Source organism: Diadema setosum, chromosome 2 (genome assembly GCF_964275005.1).
Source record: "Diadema setosum chromosome 2, eeDiaSeto1, whole genome shotgun sequence".
Taxonomy (NCBI): Eukaryota; Metazoa; Echinodermata; class Echinoidea; order Diadematoida; family Diadematidae; genus Diadema; species Diadema setosum.
In genome coordinates this window covers 18,545,598-18,570,211 of record NC_092686.1, presented here as the reverse complement: position 1 = coordinate 18,570,211, position 24,614 = coordinate 18,545,598, and the positions used below count along the sequence as shown (strand labels likewise).

The window sequence follows — 24,614 nt, the reverse complement described above, 5'->3', positions numbered from 1 at the left end:
GACATGCACATGAAGTTCATCAATCTTGGTCTTGAATCTTAAGGACTACCCTTTGATCCACTTTGTACGAAGGATAGCTTCTTTATTCACTCTATCTCCCTTTAATACAAAGTTTCATTCCTTAGAGCAGCATGGATTTGATCTGCATTAAGTATTACAAGTGTTTGTAACCTTTGGCTGCCTACTGCCACCTGGCCATGTTGTGCATAGCAATCAAATGGAAGCCAGTTATTCAGTCTTGAATGAGTGGCTGGCAAACCAAGAGGGCAGCCACTCCCTTGCTATTGCACAGTAAGCTTCTAGTTTCAAGCCTGAAGTCAAATTTTATCACCCTACTATGAGACGATGCAACGACTGATCCAAACATTATTACACCAGCTCAACATTACAATACTGCCCAGTACTAGTGATGAAATGAGGAGAAAAAAAAAGTTCAAATGCATGATGTGGATACTGAGTCAAGATGGTCCTGCTGTGCTGACCCAACCTACCTCAATCACATTTCCTACACTTCAAATCAAAATACCATGAATATTTGTTTACATACTACGCTTTCCCAGGGAGAGTATTTAGAACAAATGCCTGCAGCTTTCTTGTGACAAACGGGTGGAGAGCATCAGTTCAGTTGCCTCATATCTTACAACCATGTCAACAATTCATGTGGTGCTTAATTCTATCAGCCTTGAGACATCTCTGAAATGTTGGTCCAGTGGTCATCATTCTTATGACATAAAAAGGGTCCAGGGTGATGTTTCACACAGAGCTATATTTCGTAAGTAGAATTACGCCTTTAAAGGTCCTGTTTACCTTTGGGAGTAGTGATTTAAAGAATGTTCAAGGTATCACTTTTGATGCATATGTGTAGGTCAGTTGTATCACAAAACATCCTACAATATAAAATTCTGCAATAAAGCCTAAAATATAAGGATATATCACTATTTTTCTCATTAAACCATAACTGTAGACTGTTTAGTCTGGAAACATTTTTGTTATTTCACATTTTGTGTATTCAACAATACTTGCATGTAACATTGATTATACTGGTTCAAATTTTTACATTGGCTGTTTCTATCCCTAACTGGTACATTTTAGAACTATTTTGAAGCACTAATGCTGGGTTTTTGTTTCATCTGCAAATGGTAAATTATGCCTTTAAGTGAGTCTTTTGAGTTGTTTTACACAATAATGCACTGACGGCCATGTACAACTTTGTTGACTTCCTATCATATCAATACAATGTACCTGGTACTGGGTGGGCGTACTTCATTCTATCGGGTGATCGCGTTCGCGTTGGGTGGTCGCTTTACTCGACCTTTCGTGAATAACATGCCCTAATCAACGAAGGGTCGGGTAAGGTTGGGTAAAATAATCACAATTAAATACAGATAGTCCTTGACATAAGGCTGATCATTTAACGCGCGTATATGTAAAAAAGTACCCTTAGAGTGACAAAGTATCGGGTGAATCAAGGATGGCGAATGCAGTGATTAAATCAAAGCAAAAGACATCAAATAAACACAAAAATAACACAAAATTAATGGCAATAACAAATAAAAGAATATCAAATATTCATATAAAAAGGATTTTATGACTGAGCAAAACAATTTTAGGATGGAGAAAATGATGTACATATATGGAAAAGCTTTGGTGTACTTGCAATCAAATTGGCAAATCTTAGCGTTTATAGGCTTATCATTGTTGGCACCTACATACCTATGTTGCCATATGTTGGCATAAAATATTTCTGGCATAATTTTAGACATGTCAGCATCTCGCACTATGCTAGGCATAATTTGGCTGTTTTTAGCATAATTCTCGCAGAATTGCTACAGAAAGGAAATTTCCAAGTGTTTTGTGTACTTTGGTACTTCTTTTTGGTTGGTTTTTAAGTTTGCGAGCTGATTTTTTGACAAAATTGACAATAAAAAGTTGTGAAGATGTGTTTTGTTTTGTTTTGTTTTGTTTTTTAGGTTTTTGTTTTGGTGACTGAGTGCTACAATTCAGCTGGGAGCATAGAATTTGAGGACTTTTTTTTTGCTTGTCAGCTTATCGGGCACTACAAATTGTACCAAACTAGAAATGTCGCTTTGGCAACTGGTATGCCTCCGCCATAATGCATGATTTTCCCAATAGGTCTAGATAGTACATGTGGACAATGTGTGATTACATTTTCACAAAATTGGCAAAATATTGAAATGACAAGTTTGTCACAAATGTCTTGAATGTTCACCTTCCTTGACCTAGGTTTAATTGGATGGATAGGAGAGCATGTATCTAGGGATTTAAGGACTTTAACTTGACTTTGACCCATTCATACATTTAGGCATTGAGTAATTTTCAAGGTACAGGTGTGGAGAAAAAGTGCAATTTCTGAATTATATAGTAAATTGTTACCATTTTCATCTGGCCCTTGACCCTAAAATTCATAAGATAATCACTTTCAGGTAGAACATGCATAATATGTACTAAGTTTCAAGATAACTTGAGCCACTTCGAGAGATACGGAGGAAAAAGTTAGTTCAGCACTTTCACTTGATCTTTGAACTTTTGACCTTTGAGGCAAAAAAAGAAGAAAAAAAAAACTTTCCAGAGAATTTCTATTAGGTTACACATGCATACACCAAGTGTAAAAAAATAATAACCCTGCTGGCATTGCATAAATATGAGGGAAATAGTAAAATTTTGAAGTGTTGCACTTGACCTTTGACCCCTGACCTTTGACCCCATGAACCCTACATTCTCTAGATAATCACTTCCAGTCAGTACATGTATATACTATGTTCCATGAAGATACCTTGAACAATTTTCCAAGGTACGGAGAATAAAAAGAAGTTTTGATATTTTTACTTGACCTTTTGACCTTTGACCTCATGACCCAAACTTTCACCAGAGAATCTTAATTGGGTAATACATGTATACACTAAGTTTCAAGAAAATATCTTCAGGCATTCAATAGATATGGCAAAAATAGTGAAATTTCATGTATTTGACCCTGACCATTTGACCTTTGACCTTTGACCTCATGACCCAAACTTTCACCAGAGAATCTTAATTGGGTAATACATGTATACACTAAGTTTCAAGAAAATATCTTCAGGCATTCAATAGATATGGTGGAAAAAGTGAAATTTTATGTATTTGACCATGATCTTTTGACCTTTGACCTTGAGCATGTGCACCCAAAAGTTGATAGGCACAACTTCACCCCCTAATACACATACATGCCAAGTTTCATTAGGATACCTCAACAGGTTTTGATAGTTACCTTGTCCACAAAATTCATTACGGACGGAAGGACGGACGGACGGACAGACGGACAACCGGAAAACATAATGCCTCCGGCACCACTTCGTGGCGGAGGCATAAAAAATGGAAGGACGATTGGGCACCATAATGCGCTTGGGCACCACAATTCAATTTGATTATTAGTGTTTGTTTGTTTTTTGGGCTTGTCAAGTCGATCAGGCATCACAATTGGTTGACATAATGTGACATAATTTCATGGCAATTTAGCATTATTTTAGGCAGCTTCAAGCATAATCCCATGTTTTTCGCTGGTCACACTGGTCCACCTACACGCACAAACAGCTTGACACTTACAGTGTACACACATAGTGATAAACACACACGCTTGCGCACACACACTATGTCCCTCTTTTTCCCTATTATCCCTTGGATTTAATACTCATGATGTTATTGAATTAATCCTTATCATTTGACTGTCTTCATGGTTTGTGTTAATTAGAGAATTCCTACATAGTATAATTCAGCCCCCCCACTGTTTTTTTTTTACCCCGGAAGTGGCACTAGAAATAGAATGAAACCTTGAAGTGTGAGCGCGGTAAGGCCTTTGTTTTTGCGCTGAAGATTTTCTTTTTTTCTTTTTTTGCTTGTCAGCTGAAGAAATCCGGAAGTGCACCTCAAGTCGCACTGAAGACCTTTTTTTTTTTTACTTGTAAGCTGATGAAACGTGGAAGTGAACGAAATGAGTGAAAAAAGAAACCATGATAATGCCAATAACAATGTTGTCAAGAGCTTCAGATGTAACAAGAAGGACAAGATCGTTGTAATCCACGAATCAACTTATCAAACCTTCGTCGCACACATACATGGACGACCGTCCACACATTAATTATACCTGCATATCGTTTTATCACACGCAAGCACATCGCTATGCCATAGTCATATTCTATTCACGGCAAGCATTTGAACTGTACTGTGCTGCTAGCCTTGTGTACAAATGCTTTAAATGATACTTTTTCAGAGTAAAAGCATAATAATACTATCGCGTAAAAGAAGCAAACACTCATAAATTTGCACTGGCTTTTTTGCAAAGATTCGGGAAAGCCACACCCGATACTTCATAAATAATAGGGGTCTAATTTTCAAATGCCTCGCCCGAACCTTCGTATATTTGGGCATATAATCTACGAAAGGTCGTGTAACAGGACCATCCGACGCGAACGCGATCACCTGATGGAACGAAGTAAGCCTACTGATCAATGACAGAACCAAGACAAACATGCAATGGGAATTCCTCTTTCCTGGTTTTGGTGGATCATCATTAACTGGAAGCTTTCATAGCCATACTCTGTTACAATTACTGCATAAGAGAAAATTTTCACCCATTGCGTGCAACCAGAAACTAGCACAAATATAAAAGCACACAAATATTTTTGCTTGCAATATGTTCCAGTCATTTGTTTTGATGCCGCGGAATTAAAAACACGCGAAACTCTTCTAACCCTGCCGAGCGCAAAAAATTAGGCGCACACAGAATATCCACTTTTACAGGAACTATCTGGTTTTGTTGGAACAGCACATACTATGTATCTATGGCTACTCAAATATGTCATGGCAAGCTGAAAACTATGTAATCAATCAATGAACAGTGCAGGTTGGCTCTGATCTAGTCAAAATGCTGATCAGGTAGACGGGACATGACAATAGGTTGATTATTCAATTACCGGTACACATTATCTTGGAATAGGTCACTTTATTTCATTGATAAAAAGCCTAATATCTGGCTAATACATTAGTTTATCTTACTTTCACTCAAAAGATTCTCGACAACCCTACGGCGTGTTCAGTCTTCCCCAGGCTTCAAATCCACAAGCTCACAAAATGAAATGCAATCTACATTGTAAACCTTGCAACAGAATGACATGGCTTTTCTATAGTCAGGTGGGCCATGCACTCAAAGTAGGGTCTGACAAATTTTCAGAAGTATTAATTTTCCTCAAGCGTGACTAACATTTCATTCATAACTGTTCAAAGTGTTATGAAATGTCAATGTGATACTTTGTACATGAACTGTATTGCAAAGTCTTGAGCACACCCATTATGTGCCCTTTCTAGCATTGTTTCGAAAAGCAATTAACCCCCGTTTATATTCATTCCTATGACCTGTAGTTATCTGCCAATATGCAGTGAATGTGAAAATGCAAACAAGCATGCCTCACAGAGGCATTTTTGTCACCTGAGACAGTCATTGAATATGTGTCTCTATACTTCCTATTCAGGCTCCCTGAAGCCAACTCCCGACTGAGATCTACAATGTACACAAGGGGTCAGAGATCAGCATGAGAATGACTTCATGAGTCATACATTGTAGATGGATAAATCAAGTGTGGGCTTGCCATTATTAAAAGAAGGTTGTAAAATACAGGTGAGGCAAACAGGGTGGGGAATTACTATTCATAGCAAAATGACAAACTACAACAGTGTCTTCACATCTACATTTTGCAGAACTACACACACATTTACACACAGTTTATACATGAAACACTTGTCACCTGGAACTACATAGGCCTGTGTCACAGCTGGTGAAAGCATGTGATGGTTTGTTGGTCCAGTGTTGACTACAGTTGAACCTCTCGTATCCGGACAAGTCGGGACCGGGGCTCATCCAGATAAGCGATTTGGCCGGATACGGGAGACTCAATGCTTTATACATGTACATATGCATACACATGTACTGATGTAGCCCATTGTAGTACAGTATTCATCGCATAATCGGGACAGGTTGGGAGTAGCAAACACGGCCCCTTTAAGCGGGGTGCCCGATTTCGCGATGAGCACTCACCATACACTAACGGCATACGACATGTACATTATGTAGTGCACACACACACACACACACACACATGCATACTGACGTACTGTACATGTACATGAATACACAACCACGCTACCCTCGGCGCGACCCTCTAGCTGTCCCTGCATTCTCGCAATGATGTAGAGTAATCGCAACCGGGTTCTTCTTCTGTCGCCTCTCTTCGAACACAAAATATGTGGATTAAAAGCTAGCACTTTCTTAAACATTCGTAGAATTCTTGGACACGTAGGGCGTTCTGTATAAATACATATCCACAACCATGGGAAATGATTACCCAGAACTGATGTGGGAACGTCAATGAAAAGTCCTTCAGTCATTCAATCATCACGGCTTGATTGTTTACTTGCCGCGATCACTGCACTGTACATGTGTTGTAGCGATCTGGCTCGCCATATATACACATGTACAGAAAAGCGAAGGCGGGCAGCGAGCTGAAATGTACGTGTACTGGATGGACGGAGGTCAAAACACACCAGTCCGAAGCTTGCTTTGTAAGTTTGATGTAAACGACAACTGATAGGGAATCTATGAAATATTATTGTGGTATTTTGGTATATTTTTTGTGTAAAATATCAACAAAATCAAAGATCGCTTGAAGAAAAATTGTCCCGTTTATCAGAGGTCCCCGCCCGATTATCCAGTGAAAATAACGTGCATTGGAAATGTTTCTGGGAAGCGTATGTCATTTAAGCGAGGTTCCCGATTATCAGATGCCCGATTATGCGATGAATACTGTACCACATGTAGTAATATGTATACCGCAACCTTTTCATTGTTACACTCAGTAACAGACCCCAAAATAGAGGTTCGTGTTTGCAAGAATGGAATCATTTTCTTTTATAAATTCTTGGGATGATTTACCTAAATCATTATTAAGAAATGTATCAAGTATATGTAATTCATGTGTGTTTGTGTAGGAGTTCTCAAGGAGTTGGGAATCCCCCTTTCCTCCCGTAATTCTTAAAAAAAGATTAAAAAATCACGGCGAGATTGCGTCCGGATAATAGAGAGATCCGGATAAAGGGAGGCCGGATAATAGAGGTTCAACTGTACTTAAATACAGTACTCAGACAAAGAAGCACAAAGTACAATGTACCAGGGTAGCGATCATTTTGATGTCTACAGAAGAAAATTTTTTCACATGCTTACAGTCTCTACTGATACAAAACCATTCTGACTCCAGTTGAGCATTTACCTTGCTTGATAATGCTCCCTACAGGGTTACAATATCCATACAAGCCCTTCAACGCTTGGCCTGAAAATAAGTAAATTTAACCATAATGCTAGTAACCACCATATATACTGTCTTCCTACAAATTCAACCCCCTTACTAAAACAGTGCAGGGGGATAACTTCTCTGCATTACAGGTCATCACATACAATATGTACATAATTCAAGCCGTTCTCGAATAGCTTGCGCTATACAATGAGAGGTGGTTCACATAAAATATCTTGTCATTTTACCAGAACCACTTTTCCTTTGCAGAGTACAGTTTCAAATAATAACTCTGTGATATTTTACAACAAAAGGGATAGAGTAAAATATCCCGTTTGCGGCAGTTTAAACATTGTTAAGGGTTTTTCCAATTTGTAAACAAATCAGGCAAATTATTTTCAACCATTTCATATATCAAAGACAAGATTATTCATTAATGCAATTGTTTTCATGAAAGAAATTTACCATTGACCAATGCAGTTTTCATGATTTACCAGGGCAAAACCCGGCACAATTTTCGCCGATAAGGGCGATATGCGACGTAGTATTTCTGCTTGCGGCACGATGTACAATCCCTATGCAATACGCGCGTGCTCCGCGATCTGTAGCTGAACGCCTTCACATGTCTCGCGAACACTGCGTAAGCGCCAATTCCCATTGCAAAAGCACGTGAAAATAGCGTGCGCACATGCATTGGCCGCAAACAAGATTGCAATTCTGGCGGTGTTGTTGATGTCTTTCTCGCGTTTTTCTCATTTTTTCCGATGGTAACATCCACTTTCCGAAAAAAATGGTGGCCCACATCGGCTCGCGAAAGTTCTATTTTACGTGAGGATATGTTTTCAAAATCCATAAACATCGAGAAAACGACAAAAAATCCAGTTTCTTGGACCATTGTTTCTTAACTGTTATGTTAAGAAGTACCGAAAATTTCATTTTGGATGCGATATGTTGTCATTTACATGAGAAAATTTCACTTTCGTCAGAGATCGTGCCCATTTTATCGGTTGGTTTTTGTTGATTGCTAGTGTGTTAGTATATGTGTAGTGTGCATGTGACATTGCAATGCCGTGTTTTTAGCTGTATATTACCGTGTATGCTGTACCTGCCGCGAACGGCTGCACGGCCGCTTACTAATGCAGTTACTCTATAATAAAATTATTCACTTACAGTTTAACTGATGACAAGAAGCTGGTGTTTCCCAACCTCATCTCGTCAGCTCAAGCCGTTACCAGCGCTGCCAACATTGGAAACTAGTGAGACTCCCATAGGCCCATGCTATAATTTAGGAGTCAAAATGCCAGCAGACCCTAGCTAGCAGTCTAGCTGCTGCAGCTGCTACAGACACTATAATAACAGTCTTGGCTCTCCAAGATGTCAGCTTCAGTTCAAGTGAAAAAATTTTCCTACTACAGTCAACTTCGGATACCTCGAATTCATCGGGACTGAAGAAAATGGTTCGAGGTACGTGAAATTCGAGGTACGCGAAATTCGAGGTACGCGTACGTACGTCGAATTTTCTTCGACTTATCCGACGTTTATCGATGTTCAACATGGTATCTGTTATAGTGCCTACCGATTGTTTGCATGCTTGTCAATTGGAATTGAATTGACTTTTATGTGAATGAATTGAATGAAAATCGGAATTGAAATCAAAATGTCAGAAATGAAGATTTTGGTGGCCCTATCGCGCCACCAAAAAAAGTCGGATGTTTGCCTTTACTTTTGAAAATGAACAGCGGTAACAATCGGCTCCGTAAGATACTAAAATAAATGTCGGATGTTTGCTCATACTTTTGGAAATGAAAAACGATAAGACTCAGCTCCGTATGATTCTAAAACTAACGTCAGATATTTGATTTTGCGTTCGGAAATGATTAAGGACAACATTCGGCTCCGGAAGACGCTGAAATAAATGTCGAATATTTGCATTGACGTTCGGAAATGAAAATCAATATTCAACTCCGTACGATGGTTAGATAAGTGTCGGATGTTTCCTTATACTTTCGAAAGGAAATAACAACATTTGGCTCCGGAAGATGCTGAAATAAATGTTAGATGATCGCTTTTATGTTCGGAAGTTCCAGTAACATTCTGCTCCATACGATGCTAAAATAGCTGTCTGATGTTTGCTTTTAAATTTCGAAATGAATAACAGTAACATTCAGCTGCGTTCAATAGTAAAATTAATGTTTGTTGTTTGCTTTGACGTTCGGTAATGAGTAACAATAACATTCAACTCCTTATGATGATAAAATAAATGCTGGATGTTTGCTTTTACGATCGAAAGTAAATGGCAATAACATTCAGCTCCGGAAGATGCTAAAATACATATTGCTTTTACGTTTGGCATGTTTGAAAGTGAATAGCAGTAATATTCTGCCCCATATGATACTAAAAAAAGAGTATTGGATATTTGCTATTACATTTCGAAATGAATCACGGTAATATTCAGCTTCGTTTGATGGTAAAATAAATTATGTCTGATGTCAGCTTCGACGTTCAAAAATGAAAAACAGTAACATTCAGCTCCGTACGATGATAAAATAGTGTTGTCAGAATGATTCATTTAACTTTCGGAAGTGGACAGCAGTAAAATTCAGCTCCGTACGATGATAAAATAAATGTCGTATGTTTGAAATGAATAACGGTAATATTCTGCTTCGTACGATGCAAAAATAAATGACAGATTGTTGCTTTTACATTTGGAAATGATTAACGGTATTAATCCGCTCAGTTAGATGCTGAAACAAATAGCGGATGTTTGCTTTCACGTTTGGAAATGGATAAGGATAGCATTCAGCTCCGTAAGATGCTAAAATGAATGTCGGTTGTTTGCTTTTACATTTAAAAATGATTAACGGTAATATTCGGCTCCGTAAGGTGCTAACAGACTAATAAATGTTGGATGATTGCTTTTACAATAAGAAATGAATAACGGTAACTTTCGGCTCTTTACAATGCTAAAATAAATGTCGGATGCTAACAGATGTCGGCAAATGCTCCCACTTTTTCATTTCAAACGTAAGTTTTGACCTCCTAAATTTTTAGGCATCAACTTTTATAATAATCTATACGCCTATTTGCAAAATCTTAAAACACAAAATACGATGATTGGATTTTTTAATTTTAATTTCGAGTAAATTCGACCACCAAAAAATAAAAATCAGTGATACTGGTGGCCCGATAAAAGTTAGTGTGGAGCCCTGTCTATTTTATTCTTTATTATGCTCGGCCTATACTTCCACATCATATTCCACAATATTTTCATAATCGCATTGCTGGAAGAAAAAAAAAAATCAGTGCTTGCGTTCTCGGGGAAGAATAAATGAAACATACTTCGTGAAAGGCAAAAAAAAAAAGTTTAAAAAGGGCACTACGCAGGAGATCAATGTTTGGACAGTGGACCGTGATTAATGCCAAAGATATACATGTACTAGTAACTGTCAACACCCAACACCTACGCAGGTGCGCCACGACGGTTTAGAAATCTACGCGCGCGGTATGACTATCATGATCAAGAATTAAAACACAGTGGTTAAAGAAAAGAAGATGATGGGCAGAGCGTTGTGCTATCGTAAGCACTCCATTGGCAAGGGTGCTATGTGCATACCGTGTACGTATGTAGGTACTGTAGGTGTTGGGGATTTTTCTTGTCAGCTGTGTACCGGGTATTTCTTTGGGCGCGCGATTGTTCTGGTCGGGAATATTTACAGTCGAGTGTGAAAAGATTTGTGACGTCTTCTTCGCTGTCCACGCGCGCTTAATCGGAGATGCTGAGTGATGTTGCAATTCAATTCGAGCTACATGCTGGGAAAAACAATAAGTTAATTAAGATCGGGACAGTAGATTTCACTTCGAGGTAACCGAACTTCGAGTTATTTCTTCGAGCTACGCGAATTTTAATACACGGAAACTCCATAGGAACAATAGGGACTTTCATTTTGCCCCCGAGGTAAGTGATATTCGGCTTATCCGACGTCGAGGTATCCGAAGTTGACTGTACTACTGTTACGTCCTTCTCAAAAATCGTGAGCTACTACTGACAAACAAAAGGGAGTTATCTTCACCTGGATAGAAACATGCCTGTGTATAGAAATCTAGAATAGCAACAACACATTGCTGAAATACTAAAATGCCAAGCTGCCAGTGAGGAGTACCCGGTAGCACCAAGGAGGTTCTAGAGCTGGAGTTCCAACTGGCCATATAGTCCATGGTCCAGGCCAGATATTGGTACCATCTGAGGTGGCAAAACCTTTTTGGTGTCATTTTGTTTGTCGGGCATAGATATGCTTATCAAGCCATGATAGCATTTCCAAATGAGTAGCTTAGTCATAGTAAATGAATTTTTAACCAATGTGGTCTCGTTGTTATATCCCTATACTTCTGAATCGAAACTAACCGCTATACAAAGAAGAGCACTGTCTTCTGTATGTTCCATAGAGCTGTAAAATGCAGCCCTGTGGTATGTTCACAGGTGTTCTGTTGTAAACGCGGTGCGCTTAGTCTTTATTCAAGGCAGCGAAGGGAATATCCAAAGGTTATGATGTCCACAGCGCTTAGTCTTTATTCTAGACGGCGAAGGGAATATCCAAAGCGTATGATACAGTGTATATCCTTTTATCTAAAAACAACAACAACAACAAAAGCAATTCCTCGTGAATTTTACCGTATCTTTCAATTATTTATCATTTTCCAGCGAAAACGCTACGGTGAAAACGCTGATACCACGCCAATGTCGCTTTATTTCCCTCCAACAATATAAGATAATGCAAAAACAATGTATCGGTACACTACGATACATTATAATGAATGATATCGTAAATGAACAGAGTGATTTTTGTTTAAAACTGATGTATTTGTTGATAGGGTAGTATAAAAACAGTATAGATAATCCCTTTTATGAGGAACTTTAAATATGGTAACGGTACATTGGTCTAGATAAAGACTAAGCGCACCGCGTGACAGCTGTGGACATCATAACCCTTTGGATATTCCCTTCGCTGCCTTGAATAAACACTAAGCGCACCGCGTTTACAACAGAACACCTGTGGACATACAGGAGGCAGTGCTCTTCTTTGTATAGCGGTTTAGTTTCGATTCAGAAGTATAGGGATATGAAAACAAGACCAAATTGGTTAAAAATTCATTTATTATGACTAAGCTACTCATTTGGAAATGCTATCATAGCTTGATAAGCATATCTATGCCCGACAAACAAACTGACACCAAAAAGGTTGTGCCACCTCAGATGGTACCAACAACCCATTTTTCGGGTCTTGGCCCATGGACTAATAATTATTCAAACAGTTGTCAGATTTCTATGGATGCACACTAGAATTCCACAGGTGGATTTGTACCTTTGACGTCCGATGTTTGAAGCCGCCATCATTCTGGGCAATCAGAAGAAGGATTTTGAACTCTAATATTATATCTGGTATATTTTGCTTGTTTATTCATTAAATGACATGAAATGTTCCCTAATGATAAAACATTTAAAACAAAGGTCAAACTCGTCCAGAAATACCTGCAAAAGTGTAAATCAAAGCTGTATGGTGTGAAAGTATTTGAAAGTACACCCTCTTTGAATGCCGATTTTAACACTTTCTGCTAAATTCCAACAAATAAAACTGATGATCTTCGATTAATAGTTCTTTATAAATCAATATGTCAGATTTGTGTCCAGACATGCCCATGTCAAGCAAACTTGATTTCCATTTCATCAATTTCTTTGTGATTTCTATCTACGCATCCCCTGCCTTTACCTTTTTTGTATTGTTCATATTCCATAAGTAGGGATAACGAAAAGTTATTACCATCATAAAGACATATCTTTCCTAGAAGGTAGCTGGTTGTTATGCAATGACACATGAATCAATTGTCTTCCTATCTGTGGGGCAGCTCCAGTTTGGTACATACTTCAAATATTTTTGAGTGGTGGCTTCAAACATGGTTTCAAAGGGAATAAGAGTTGTGACTCCATTCTCTTGAACCTCCTTGGTAGCACTGTGCTGGAGGAGCAAAGTACTGACATAGGGAAATGCTAATTATTCACAACTCTACGTGCTTTACAGAGACAATAACAACACATGCTGACTTTATGAAAATAACCTGAGTGGCTATGCATTATGAATATGAACAAATATCGGGGGAGAAATTACTATCATTTGTATTGTTTAAAACTCTTAAATAGTTAATATTAATTTGATACATATTTACTCACCCGTACATGTTATACGCACATCACATCCAACACAATGTTGACTCATGCAGATTAATATTTCTTTAAATGTGTACAGTTCTGGTCGAGGTGAGGATTTAGCTTTTAACGTTTTGCGAGATATTCAGAAACCACTCTATGATATGTCAAAAGAGCAGGCAGCTCTATGGGGTATCAAAAGTTTATTCGATGAAAATCGGTTTTGAAATGGCCGAGATATCCAAAAACAAGGTGAAACAAAGAGATCCTAATAAAAGGCGTGGCCTGTCGCCTTTTATTATCACTTTTTGGGATATCTCAGTCATTTGAAAACCAACTTTCATCAAATAAATGTTGAGTGAATGAAGTGATGTTGAGGGTATCATAAATCATCACTAATCACTATATGCATGTTTGTAGTCCTATGTCATGATGTACTTTGAAGCATTCCACATTCACGTCATTGTCATTGCCCTAGCACGTGAATGCGTACTATTGACTGCGTACTATCACACGTGTGCAAGTGTCATACTTGCCAACATTTTGAAATTCTGAAGAGGTAGATTTTGCGAGGGAGCGAAGCGACCAAGCCCGAGCGCACTTGTGCGCAAGGGGGGGGGGGGAGGGTGTGGGAGGGGGGAAACCCCAGTGCACGGTGTGGACTTTTTTTGTTTTTCAATATCAAAATATGAGATTTGGTGCATGCTTTTTAACCTTTTTAAAGGGTTCTTGGTATTGATAAAAAAAACATATAATCCATGTAAATCTATGAACTATTTTGTAGACTATGCATATAAAAATGAAATCGGACATATTGGTAAATAATTTTTGTAGGCTAAGCATATGTGAAAAAGTAATCAAACATATTGGCAAATAATTTATCCCCTTATAGTGTACTTTCTATTGTGGAGCTAGTTTGATGAATAAGACATAATGTTGCCCTCACCAAATCTAAATTAATTAGCAGATGACCTGGCTGTGAGATTCCTGTACGTGGCAGATTTTGCTCTCTTCTGCAGTGTTTGGGAGGGTTTCCATTCGTAGCATTCACTCTTGCAGAACATGAGCTACCAATACATTACATTTACTATTACGCGTGGTTCTAGCTACACGTACACGTGTACAGTAAGTCTTGCACGCACGTAGATATGATAGAGACTAGTGCGCCACTGCAGTGTGCATACATGTGTGCATATTAGAAGGCTGAATACGGCGTTTTTGAGGAACGAGTTTCTTGAAATTATTATTAGTATTCTAATTACTAGCTTATTTTAGGGAATCAACGCACAATGAAGGGAAAATATGACTTCCATTTCATTTTATGGTAGGTTTGCTACAAAATTGGTAGATCAGAAGAGAAAATCGGTAGCTGGTCAAAACCTCTAAAAAGCGGTAGAGTTGGCATGTATGGTACTGCTGACACAGGCATGTGGGACCCAGTATCTACCAAGGCATTTGAATATATAATTAGGCCTACTGTTTTTCCTTAAAATAAGTTTACTGTGAAAGCGCCTTTTATTTCTCTTTTCTTAAGGATCCTTCAAAGAGAAATAAAGTACTGTAAAAGTGGTTTCTTTCGCGTACAAATACTTTTGCGGTTTCCATCGGTGCTGAATTTTTCGCATGTGTTTAAATTCGCGGTCTGCCAAATCTGTGAATTCATAGTCGGCAAAAACTGTTTTCTTTTGCACATGAAAACTCTAACTTTAATCCAATTATTCTTTTATTTATCAAATAGAAATTAAAATTGAATGCAGGCTTACCTGAAATCCCGTCTCTCGAGTACTTTATAATATGCTTGTACCTATATTGCGCGGTATCGCTGTGTGTGCTAACCATCAATGCACTCAATGCACGGAATCTTCGTGTGTGCATTATGTGCGCAATAGCGTTGTAACAAGCGGCGAGTTCAAAACATTTTCGCGTGATGTTAAATTCGCGAATCAACCTCAAAGTGCGAAAATAAAACCACCGCGAAAGAAACCACTTTTACAGTAATGAAATCAGCCACATGTTCAATCAGAGCATGCTATTAGGCTGCATTCACATACACCTGTAGAAGTATACGGTATTCGGTGTATACGCATAACGGTATTCGCTATTCGTTATGCGCCGTCAAGTCGACCCAGTACACAATCACCCGCACCATCAACTCCCTACTTCTTCCTCCTACGCAATCATCCCAGCAATAACAATTTTTAAACTGCGTCAGAATGTCAGTCTACATGTTTATTTTTGCTAAAGGGCAAATCCAGACCAAAATTTTCATCATTTCATAAACGAAAGATGGTATACGCTGCTCAAAAATCGAACAAGTGCCATTCCCACTATGCTATACTATACGCAGCTATTCGGCATTTTCGAATAGTGCCCTCTTATGTGAACCGGTGTTAGGAAATCCTATCATTCGATTCAAGCTATTCGCGTGCCCTCAAAAACGCGCACCGAATACCCTAATAGTATACTTCTATGTGAACGCAGCCTAACGATTACCGGTACTAACTATGCCATTCAACCAACAGAACTCAATGAGTGTGACGACTATACAACTGTAACACTGTATCAGGTCAATTACCCCGAGGGCAATTAGGGTCAGGGGAAGGGTTTGGGGTAATTGCCAAGTGGGTAATTGCCCTAAACCCCTATACACTCAGCCCAACACACGCTGTGCAGAAGATGAGCGAAATCTGGTGGCTGGACATCAATTTGTCATGGCCCCTACCCACCAGGTTACCGCTAATGTCGTGCCCTGGCTATGGTACATACATTGCACAGTGTAATTACATTATATAAACAGAGTTACAATATTTAAGCTAGTATGTTTTCCATTTAATTTGACCAACAGCCAATAATTTCACGATTGTGCTCAAGACACTTCAACACACATACATGCAATGCATGCATCTTCCATCCAAGCAGGTCACAGTCACCACTTCCAGAGAGCTCTAAACATTGGTATGGTAACTGCTTACCCTACGGTAGGTATACAGTTAGTGTAAACTCCATTATACTATGAAAAAACCTAAAGCCTCCTCGAGCAGCTTCCAGCAGTCTTTCAGTTTTAGCTCAGCATGAACAGACAGAATATGGAAAAGGCGATCTGATCAGATGGGGGGGGGGGGGTGGAGAAACGGAAACAGGAAGGTGAAATAATCACAGAAAATATACCACCTGATGATACATACATATATACAAGTATGCACAAATTCATGGCAAAAGCAGGAATTCCCCCTCTCCCATTACAAGTAAAATGCAGGATGTGTTCAGGGAGGTGTTACAGAGATGGAGTGGCAACTCTTCGTAATTCATGCAAACACATGTTTGGGTACACGGCGTTACAATGGGATGTCTAGCATTCCACTACGCTTTGAAGTCATGCTCGGCACCGCTCTAGTTGCAAGACGAAGTTCGGAGACGAAGAACGCATTTCACCTTTCGTTGAATTACAAGCTTTATTTCACCGCAAAATTTTAAATGAAATACTCGAACTGATTTAGAATAGTTTAGGAAAGAATTCAATATTATTAACATGTATTTCTATTTTCTTCGTAATTCGCAAATCGAAATGAAATGAAAATTAGGCCCTCTTTAAAACCTAATATTTTTCCATAATGCACACATTTCCGCATGTTAATTTTCTATCTTTTAATAAGGGATATTTTGATCTTTCAAATAAAGTACTCCGCTAAAGCGTGTTCCAGCGTGTTTTTTCACTATTTGCTGTTAGAATTGTGAGTTTTACAATGCATTTTGATTCGCTGCTCCAATTCAAGGTACACAAATTCATTGTTGCCATCACATTGAAAGAGAGAGCGAATTGCAGTAGGAGCAAGTATTTCTAGATGTGAGAGCACTAGTCCCGATTATTGATGCTCTCTTTTGTCAAAGCACATGGTTAACACCTGTAGTTGAACGCATAACTTCTCGGCGGCCCCGCGCATGACTTCAAAGGAGAGCAATACTTGTCTCTCCTTCTCTAGCACCTCCCTGATGTGTTTACAAATCATGTGTAAATTGTAATAAAGCATGTATGACACTGTAATTATAGGGGAATATTCCAGGCTAGAAGGCATCTAACCTTGATTTTTGATGTTTATTGATAGTTTCTTGTCAATGGATGATATTTCGGTCAAAAATAGCACTCAGTTATTCACAAAGTCTTGAAAATTACAAATTCGGCAAAATTATGAAAATTATTCACTCCAATTTTTTGGAAAATAGACTTCAAATATACCCCTCTTCAAAAAGTTGTCTTTTAAAGTTATCTTTTTGCCTGGTGTAAAATTGCATTAATTCTGGACATGATTTTCGTGATAGAATAATCAACATCTTTCGCACCTTGTCCTTGCACCAGAATCACAATTCATACCCAAGATTCACCGTAACGATACACATTCTTCCCAAGCGGACGACAGAGAAAAAGAAAATGGGTAAATGAGGCTCAAATTTGGTATTTTACGGTAAAATGATTGTCTAACTTGAACATTTCGAACAGTTCACGCGATAAAACCTTGTGATAAATCAACATCTTCTTCCAAATCTGAGGTGAAATGTGAATTTCTTGATGTTCTTAAATACATTTTTATGTTGCGTTTTTTGCGATTTCGGTCCATACAACGCTCTGTGCGGCTAATCCACAAAGTCCTGCGCGTATTGAATGTCATTAGTACCGGTACGCAAAAATGCGCGTGTCTGGAATTACCATGCTGTCCAGTAATGCCATACCTGTACACAGCTGGAAATACAATTCCAACCATGTACAAAATAGGTATAGATACAGCAGGTGTATTGCTTTTTATGGTGAGAAGAAAGGGGTCTTTACTGGATTCCAGAGTCTAGCACTAGTATGGTTAATAGTAACAGGGTCAGGCAGGGTTTGGGTTGATGTTGGGGACAAATCAAGATATCCTACTCAGTATTATAATAGTTTTATCTTTTTTGTAAATTATTATGTAGGCCTACATGCATGTAATACCATGCCCCCCCCCCCTTTATTTTCTTTAGAATGCTGGAATCTTTTTAAGAATGTAGGATTTTAGGAATAGCAACAACCCCCAAATGCAATCTTTTTTAAATAAATACTCCACTGCACTGCATGCACTGCATTGAGCGTGTTTCTACTGAGCAACGAAAATTTGAGGTGATGCTACTGCGAGGCGATGCAAGGTGATTCGCGGTGATGCACAGCGATGAGCGGCAACACCTCAAATTTTTCCTCCATAGAAACAGATCAGGTAGTGGCCAATGCGCGGTGATGCGAGGTGCTCTGTCGTCCACCTTTTGAGGTGGTCAATGCGCAGTGATGCGAGGGGCGATTTTCAGTAGAAACACACCGGATAGCGAAATTTGCGGTGTATCCGAAGTCTCAAATTATTGGGAGCTTTCGCCCTGCGCTTTTCAATTGGTTCATCGCACACTTCGACACTTGTGTGTACACAGCGACTGTAGTTTTGCACGCATCAGGCCTAGTAGTACACTGTACCAACTCTACTAAATATGAGGTGGTACATGAATGTGAATTGCGTGCTTTCATCGTCTGTTTGTGTGCCCAACAGCCTATATATATACTATACTTCTATGTCTACTATACTTCTATGTCTAGGCTCTACTAGTCTATACTCTGCTCTGATTTCACACTGCATTCATTTTCCCATAAAATTGTATCGTCTCGAAGTTGTAGATTCCCCAATTCGTTTTCGCTGGAATACTAACATTAAGTATGTTGCCAATTGTTGGAGCCCCAAGAGACCCTCGACCTGCAACGATTTCAAATATTATAGTAATAACCAGGTGGCAGGAAATGTTGGTGAGGGGCATTTTGGACGGAAAGACTAAACAGTCTAAACAAAATTCAGTGGCCTACCACAAAATGGCAGAGGCAGTGGTAGCACAGGCAGGGCTTGTGATTACTGTGACCTGAAAATACGCGACTTCCGGATTCATCGCATTTAGCACGTCACCTCACTTCACCGCATATTTTATCGCTCGATCAGTAGAAACAGCTCGAGTGGTCGTAAAATACGAGGTGATGCGGGGGACAAAATTGGCTGTGATGCGAGGTGATGCGAGGTGCTCTCAGTAGAAACACGCTCATTGATGGCCATATAAAATATTATGGTCTATGCCATGGGCATGTCAATCACTCAAAATAGCCATCCATAGCCATAGGCAATCATTATGTTCTTGTACTTGTCACAGTGTGCCAGCACGGTAGTAGTCTATCCAACTAGATCTATTAGAGTTAGATCTAACAGTTAGACAATCTTACCAACGAGTTCATGAAGTGCTGCCGCTATGGACAAGAAACTGCACCAATCGATTTGTCAGGTCGCATGAGGGTCGAGGTCTTCTTTGGTAAGGTCTTGTCAGGCCACGGCCATCCCAGCCAGCAAGCATTCCGGGCGCAGATCGCAGAGAGTATAGGAAGTGGACAGCACTAGAAAATCTACTAGTCAGTAACACTAACATTAACGTTAGACATCTTTTACTTTGTTGAGACTGCAAGACCCAGACTTTACATAGAATCTCTACTTGTACAGTCATCGGGTTTACAGCTGCTGCATACTGTACTCGCTTCATGCACATTTAAGCTGTAGAAATCGGTATACCTAGAAATCTGGCTGACTTACATCTCAGTGAGTGGCGTTCGCGAAATTCGACAGCCTTGCACTTGGAAGAATACAGTACATACCCGAGGCCCCGGCCCTATATTCACCTGCTGACCCACACCATGCACCACTGTGTTGCTGCAAGACTCCCGATTTGACTCGCGTTTTGGGGCGAGCCGAGTTTGTTGACATTTCGGATGCCGATATATTGACAGTTGTCGGAAGATGGCGCTACACTAAGTAGTCATTTAATGACGACTTTGTCTAGTCATGTGTCTGCGTATACCATACATGGCTCTGAATGACGATACTACAATACCTCTCTTCTCTAAATAGGACCCTGACGGTGATTAATACTTTTACGTTCTTGAAATTGAAGTTATTCAGCATAAATTACAGTCAAACATGAGTTGGAGGCGGTACTCAACGCGATCGGACATTTTAAAGGGGTGTGGAACTCGAACAAAGCGTTCAGCAATTCACAACTTGGACATCGCAGTCGCACGCCGATTCTGGACACAATTAACTATTATTTTGCTATTCGAATTTATTATTTTGCCATTCGAATTAATATACAAATTATTTTGCCTTGAGATTTTTTGTTTAAAAACCATAGGTAGGCGGTGACTATAAAAAAAAAAAAGTAATGCTGAGGGTCGCAGCCCCGAAATGAGCCGTACTATTACTAGAGGCAGTGACAAAGTCCATTATAGTTTTAACCAGAAACTCTAAATTATAGACAGGATATGTCTGTTTTATTTATTTTTGGATCAAAAATTAAAACAAAACTGAATCAAAATCCATTCATGCAATCAAATATTATAAAACCGCACGCAAGACGCCAAACTGCACAAAATGTTAAATTCTTCTGTGGCAAGTGTTTTGGGACGCCATTTCACAAATAGTGTAGGCCTACTATTTGGAAAATGTCGTCATGAGAAGTGACATCAATTTCCAAATAGCATACCACGGAGTGTCGAACATGCCAACATTCTAAAATAGCAGGACCTATATACAAAATTTCCCTTGAGAGCTTGTTCAAAACTGTGGGCAAAGGTGACTCCAAAATAGAACTACTGATAATGATGAGGGTGCAGCCTGAAGTGAGTAATACTATTACAGTTTAAAGGGGATGGCTAGTAACTGATCAGTGGGAGTCAGTGGCAGGCCCGTAGCCAGGATTTTTCAAGGGGGGGGGGTGCGGTCACTAAAAAAACGGACCTTCGGTACCAATACCAATGATGACACACACACACACACACACACACACACACAATTATATATATATATATATATATATATATTCTTTGGACGACCGAACTACAGAAGTTGTATAAGAATTTGCGCGCGAAGCGCGCCGCAAATTGTGAATTTTGACTGTTTTAATGACGTTTTAAAGTCTCGAGGAAATTTGTATTTTTGTCTGTTGCATGCAATCGCGTTACGGTATTTCATCTAGGAAATAGTAAAAACTCATTTTGCCAGGAAGTTGCAAAGTTTAATTGTGTTCGAGAATCTGCGCGCGTAGCGCGCCGCAAAATTGAGAATAGTGATTTTCCTGGTGTTGTTTTAACTTTTATTTTTTCTATTGTATACCCGCGTTAGCAGGCCTGAAGCCTGGTATTCGAGTTTGTCAAAAACGAAAATAAATAAGAAAATTTGTAAAACAAAATGAATTGTAAATGTGAACCATTTATATTTTGCCTCCTTGTGGTAGGATATTTCCAGCATTTCCGAACTTTCAAATAATCATTTTAGATTTGAAAATATTAAAGGTAGTAGATCCGATTCGCAAACATCTTCAATATCAGTCAAATATTATTAACCATCATGCTAAGAAGGTTTTCTTTGTGAAATTTGGAGGTCAGTGAAATTCAAAAATTAAACATCCGTTAGCCATTGGAAGAGTGCAAATTCAGACCTCAGGCTTAATGCTCACATGTTTTCCTACTTGATTTGATCTGTCTTACTGTGCACACTAAGATACATACTGGAATGGTTATTTCTTATTTATTAAATTATAGTAGCATATTTGGTTACTAGCTGTCTCTAGGCATTTTCGAATTTGGGCTGCAAAGAGATCCACTACCTTTAAGTTAGAAGAGAGATAAGTAAATAATGATAAAATAAACAAACAAAAAGAATTAGTTTCTTTTGTAATACTATCTGACAAACCTTTTACTTTACCATTTTACTTCATAGCTCAGCACTTTCCATTCTCTCTCATACCCTCTTACCCATTACATTTAAATGAAATACAACTAAAATGAGTTTGCGTGCCTGCATAATACTCTTTGGAAATTATAAGTGAAAATGTTCTTAGGTTTCGGCTCACTTTAAAATGAGAACCAATAGAACTGTCACAACATGAGAAAATGTATAAGTGATAATCAACACTACATTTCCGAATTTGGCCTGCAAAGAAATCCGCTACCTGTAAGTTAGAAAAGAGATTAGTAAATAATGATAAAATAAACAACAAAAAAGAATGAGTTTCTATAAAACCGCCGTATCCAGAACAGAGCCTGAAACGGTGCAGGCTCAAGAAATCGTTTGTACTATAATACGTCTTGAAGTACTGTGTGATACTGTTGACTCAGACTTCTACAAAGCTGTAAGTGAGAATTGTAATCCAATCCGACTCATTACCTGAGATATTTATGAAAATATATCAATAAAGAATGTAAATTAAATAACGATGCGTCACAATGCAGTCTAACGCTCTCACAATGCTATCATACATAGGGTTTTTCACTGACTGTTTTTACTCCGGAGCTCTTGCAATATTCAGGCTTTTGTAATACTATCTGACAAACTTTTTACTTTACCATTTTACTTCATAGCTCAGCACTTCCCATTCTCTCTCATACCCTCTTACCCATTACATTTAAATGAAATACAACTAAAATGAGCTTGCGTGCCTGCATAATACTCTTTGGAAATTATAAGTGAAAATGTTCTTAGGTTTTGGCTCACTTTAAAATGAGAACCAATAGAACTGTGACAACATGAGAAAATGTATAAGTAATAATCAACACTACATTTCCGAATTTGACCTGCAAAGAAATCCGCTACCTGTAAGTTAGAAAAGAGATTAGTAAATAATGATAAAATAAACAACAAAAAAGAATGAGTTTCTACCGCCGTATCCAGAACAGAGCCTGAAACGGTGCAGGCTCAAGAAATCGTTTGTACTAATACGTCTTGAAGTACTGTGTGATACTGTTGACTCAGACTTCTACAAAGCTGTAAGTGAGAATTTTAACCCAATCCGGCTCATTACCTGTGTTTTTTATGAAGAATATGAATAAAGAATGTAAATTAAATAACGACGCGTCAGAATGCAGTCTAACGCTCTCACAATTTTATCATACATAGGGTTTTTCCCTGACTGTTTTTACTCCGGAGCTCTTGCAATATTCAGGCTTTTGTAATACTATCTGACAAACTTTTTACTTTACCATTTTACTTCATAGCTCAGCATTCTCTCTCATACCCTCTTACCCATTACATTTAAATGAAATACAACTAAAATGAGTTTGCGTGCCTGCATAATACTCTTTGGAAATTATAAGTGAAAATGTTCTTAGGTTTCGGCTCACTTTAAAATGAGAACCAATAGAACTGTCACAACATGAGAAAATGTATAAGTGATAATCAACACTACATTTCCGAATTTGGCCTGCAAAGAAATCCGCTACCTGTAAGTTAGAAAAGAGATTAGTAAATAATGATAAAATAAACAACAAAAAAGAATGAGTTTCTATAAAACCGCCGTATCCAGAACAGAGCCTGAAACGGTGCAGGCTCAAGAAATCGTTTGTACTATAATACGTCTTGAAGTACTGTGTGATACTGTTGACTCAGACTTCTACAAAGCTGTAAGTGAGAATTGTAATCCAATCCGACTCATTACCTGAGATATTTATAAAAATATATCAATAAAGAATGTAAATTAAATAACGATGCGTCACAATGCAGTCTAACGCTCTCACAATGCTATCATACATAGGGTTTTTCACTGACTGTTTTTACTCCGGAGCTCTTGCAATATTCAGGCTTTTGTAATACTATCTGACAAACTTTTTACTTTACCATTTTACTTCATAGCTCAGCACTTCCCATTCTCTCTCATACCCTCTTACCCATTACATTTAAATGAAATACAACTAAAATGAGCTTGCGTGCCTGCATAATACTCTTTGGAAATTATAAGTGAAAATGTTCTTAGGTTTTGGCTCACTTTAAAATGAGAACCAATAGAACTGTGACAACATGAGAAAATGTATAAGTAATAATCAACACTACATTTCCGAATTTGACCTGCAAAGAAATCCGCTACCTGTAAGTTAGAAAAGAGATTAGTAAATAATGATAAAATAAACAACAAAAAAGAATGAGTTTCTACCGCCGTATCCAGAACAGAGCCTGAAACGGTGCAGGCTCAAGAAATCGTTTGTACTAATACGTCTT

The 24,614-nt window shown here is 38.5% G+C and overlaps 1 protein-coding gene across 1 annotated transcript in view; it reads right to left on the bottom strand.

The window, feature by feature from the left end:
- Positions 1-19,956, bottom strand: part of LOC140240532 (protein phosphatase 1H-like) — a 35,421-nt gene extending 15,465 nt beyond the window's left edge. The window contains exon 1 of the mRNA XM_072320299.1: positions 19,802-19,956. The gene's annotated coding sequence lies outside the window, so the exon portion shown is untranslated. The remainder of the gene's footprint in view (positions 1-19,801) is intronic.
- Positions 19,957-24,614: the final 4,658 nt, after the last annotated feature.